The sequence below is a fragment of the Betta splendens genome, chromosome 10 (assembly GCF_900634795.4).
Source record: "Betta splendens chromosome 10, fBetSpl5.4, whole genome shotgun sequence".
Taxonomy (NCBI): domain Eukaryota; kingdom Metazoa; phylum Chordata; class Actinopteri; order Anabantiformes; family Osphronemidae; genus Betta; species Betta splendens.
Genome location: NC_040890.2, coordinates 1,376,468 through 1,381,120, shown reverse-complemented (window position 1 = coordinate 1,381,120; position 4,653 = coordinate 1,376,468).

The window sequence follows — 4,653 nt, the reverse complement described above, 5'->3', positions numbered from 1 at the left end:
TAAATTTTCTCATCCAATGGAGAGAGACCTCGTCCTACTCTGAGACCGGGTCCCAGTTGTCGTCACATTGGTAGGAAGTTCTCCCTGCAAATCCTGAAACACCACCGCCACAATGATCCCGAACCAAAACTGGACTTCCGCCATTTCCCCCCTCTCACTCACCGTGAACAGACGAGCATGGCAGCGCACATGTACTCTCACAGAAGGTGTTCAGTTCTTGGGTGTTTTAACCAACACCAAAGTCTATTCACTTTACCAGGGGATCAACAAGTGAGGACTTTGTGGGTCACTTTTATTTTTAACGGACCGGTGCCAGAAACACTGCCTCAGCATTTATACGTATGTGCATTTCAAACGAGGGTGCGTACAATGCTGGATTTGTTTCACGGCTCCTGTTGGAAAAAAGGATCTATTCCTAAAGTCCGTCATCCACTCACTGAAGTAAGTACATGCTTGATATTTATAATGTTTTAAAATGTTAATTTGTCTGTTTAAAATGTAGTAACCTATGTGTGAGGCAAGTTAGCCTTTGTCCCCTTCAAATGTGCTCATGTGGGCTCCTGCAGCCACACACCTGTGTGGAGAAAAGCTAATGACTATTGGCATCGAGCGGCTACAGGCAGGGAGCGGTGGGTCTAGCTTTTGGCCTGTTCTGTAATCGCATACACCTGCGGGGAACAGCTGATCATTATCGCCCTTCGAGCGGCGACAGGCAGGAAGCGGTGGATCTAGCTCGATGTAGTAAGTACGTGCTTGACACTTAATATGTTGGTTGGTCTGTTTAATATGTAGTAACCCACATGTGAGACAAGCTAATAGCTATCGGCATCGAGCGGCTACAGGCAGGGAGCGGTGGGTCTAGCTCGCTGTAGTAAGTTTGTGCTTGATACTTGTGATATCTAGATATGTTAGTTGGGTCTATTTAAAATGTAGTAACCCACATGTGAGACAAGCTAATCGCTAGCGTTGCTAACCACTACAGCGAGTCAACCAAGCCTTTGTCCCTTTTAAATGTGTTACTCAGAGTCGGTGCAATCACACACCTGTGTGGGGAACAGTTAATGGGCCTTCGATCGGAGACAGGCAGGGAGCGGTGGATCAAGCTTTTGTCCTGTTGACGTGCTGCCGCTCCTGTTTGTGTGTTGCGTTAGCTGTTAGCATGCCGTCAGGCTTTTGCACTTTAGAGCTACAGCTGGTCGATCGCTACAATAAGAAACTGCAGATGAACGTGGCTATGTTTATTACCCCGTCCTGTTTTACAGCCTAAATCAACTTGTGATTTGGGGTATGTCATTGTTCTATCAAATTCTAACAAATTAGTTGGAATGATTACTGTGTTGTGTTGCAAACTTAGTTGCTAATTAGTCACATCTCTACAATAACTTTTTATCTTATCTGGTCAGTTAACTATAGCTTGTACCATAGCCATTATATTTGTAGGACCAATACAATTTAGAGTAAATTTAACATTGTCTTTTCTATACTGTAGGGGGGCACATCCCAGTTACCCACATGCAAGGAGGCTGTCAAACAGAGAAATCACTGCAGATTGTTGGTACACAGACATCTGCTGCCCAGCTCAGGAGTGAAGGTATGTAAGTTTGTATGTACCAACAGTAAGATAGGCAACAGAAGATTTTAATTTTAATTAGTGGGAGAGCTGAACAGCTCTCACACTATTGTTATCTTCGGTCTTTATTAGTGGGAGAGCTGAACAGCTCTCACACTATTGTTATCTTCGGTCTTTATTAGTGGGAGAGCTGAACAGCTCTCACCCTATTGATATCTACGCTCTTTATTTTTCTTTTTCTTCTTTTTCCTATTATTTCGCCCCGTTTTTCGGTCGCTTTCATCCTCTCAATGCTTCGTCCTAGAATCATCGTTGTGGTGGAAATTTTTCAAAAAGAAGCAGATGAGAGAGTTGTCCTTTTGTGCGATTTATTGAAATAATAAAGAAAATAAAAATAATGGGGAAAGCTAATAAAAAGAATGGGTGTTTTAATCTTTGTCAACATTTTCTCGTTTTCATCGTTTTGCCGTAGTCAACTTTTGGTCGTAGTCAACTTTGTGACGTCAGCAGCTTGATCAGCGTTTGTCATCGTTGCGGCAGCAGATCAGCTCTCCCACGTAATTTCTCGAGAAATTACTTTTTCTAGTTAGTGGGAGAGCTGAACAGCTCTCACACTATTGATATCTTCGCTCTTTATTAGTGGGAGAGCTGAACAGCTCTCACACTATTGAGATCTTCGCTCTTTATTATTAGTGGGAGAGCTGAACAGCTCTCACACTATTGAGATCTTCGCTCTTTATTAGTGGGAGAGCTGAACAGCTCTCACACTATTGTTATCTTCGGTCTTTATTATTAGTGGGAGAGCTGAACAGCTCTCACACTATTGAGATCTTCGCTCTTTATTATCACAGTGAATGCTGCAAAACATTCACTGTATTGTTTTTCTAAGCTTTATTATTATTTTTCTTCCCCCCGTTTTTCTGCATCTAACTAGTCCCGCATACTTTCAGCTACAGAAACGATTCCAATATCCAAATGTTCAGCTTTTTAAGGAGAAGTGTGCTATTACTTTTCTCATTCATATGTTTCATATTTTTCAAGTTATTAAGCTTTTTTAACTTTTTTTCCCTTGAAATGAATGGGAACAGCTTTTCAAATTCTCTTCAGCTTTGTCTACTTTCAGCTTTAACTACTTCCGCATACTTTAAGCTACAGACACCATTTAAACTACAAAATAATCTTCAACTATTCAACTATTAATCTTCCTGAAATCGTTTAAATATCTTTAATAGTTTCTGATTTATAGCAGTTTAAATATTGGGTGGTTTTTGGTCAATTTTCATCTTTTCCATTAGTGTGTATTGCGTTATTTAGAGTGCATGATGTCACAGCCAGAGTGCGAGGGGACGTTTTTTTAAGATAGAACTTCTGTCTTTAACTCGTCACTACGGACACAATTTTCACTCTATCAACGTAATTATTTCAGTAAATCGTAGTCATACTTGTCTTCTTTCTAATGAAATGTTTGGCTATACTCTCAGACGTATACTTTAGTCGCTATCAACCTCAAAGCGCAGAGAGATCCTGGATTTGTCCCATTAGCTCTAATGATAATTTTCGGCAGACGTCTGGGGAGAAAAACAAGAGGAGAAGTATTTTGAAATTGCGACTGCGGCTACAAACATTTGTCCTCAAACATAAAATTCACACCATTTGCTCATTGAAGGCTTGGGACTCGTAAAATGAAATAATTTTTGTGATAACTATTATGGTTTAGCTGGAACAAGCCTGTTTATACAGGGTGAAACTCTGCTTTTACAGAGCAGAGTGAGCCTGATTTTCCCGCCTTTCGTCTCCATGGCGACGGCGCAGCTGCAGATTTCACTGACAGGTCAAACTCCTGATGCTCAGTGTAGACAGCAGTTCCATGCATATTACTGATTACTCAACTACACTATTGGATTGTGTAGTAATTAAGCACACACTTCCTCTTAATCCTTTCAAAATAAAAGCACCAAGCCAAATAATTAGCTTTAATACCAACATTTCTGCTTTTATATGGGTAATTATGATTATTTAAAGATAGATTAACAGTTTAGTAATTACCCACACATGCTACCTCTATGTCATTTTAAAATAAAAGCACCAATGCAATTTATTAGCTTTAACTGCACTGATTTTGCCCTTGAATGGTTAATAATGATTATTTAAAGACTAATTGACAGTTATGCTATTACGCCCACACATTTCCTATAAATCCTTTCAAAATAAAAGCACCAATTACAATTTATTACCTTTAATGGCATGATTGATTAGAACATTTCTGGTTCTGAATACTTACCAATCGTTAATGAGACACTTTAGAGTTCAGCAAATAACCACTCACACTTATTAGGGTGATTTTATTCTGAAAGGGCTTAACCTAATTTTTTTCCTTTAATAGGGCAATTCTTGCTATTGAATGACATATTATGACTGTCTAATGACTATTTTTTAGATTAGTAATTACTCACACACAACCTCTAAATCCTTTCAAAATAAAAGTACCAATCCAGATTTTTAGCTTTAATCGCACTATTTGTGCTTTTGAATGGGTAATCATGACTGGTTAGTGTGACTGTTTTACAGTTTAGCTATTAAGCACACCCAGCCCCTCTACATCCTTTCAAAATAAAAGCCCAAATCCTGATTTTTAGCTAAAGATAGCAATATTTCTGCTTTCAACTGGTTTATCATGACTATTTATTTAGACTAAAATACTGCAGAGAGAGAGACGCGATGCTGCGACAAACTATCCGCCAATTTAAATAAATAACTACCTTATTTTACGGAAAATAATCAACCACCCTACCATTCTGGATAACACCGAAGAAAGTTTCGAGTATATCGACGAGTGCTTCGAGCGTCTGGTAATGGGGAAAAAGGAGACGGCTCCCAACAAGCGTTCCCGTCCGTCTGACTCACCTGAGTCACCTGGAGCTAGCCCGGCGGATAAAAACATCACGGACATCCTGGAGTCAATCGAGAAAAAAATATCAAGCTTCGACGCACGTCTGGCGCTAGTGGAACTCCTCCACAAAGAGTTTATGGCCCTCCGCGACTCCCTGGAATTTAGCCAGCAGCAGGTGATTTCTCTCGCCACC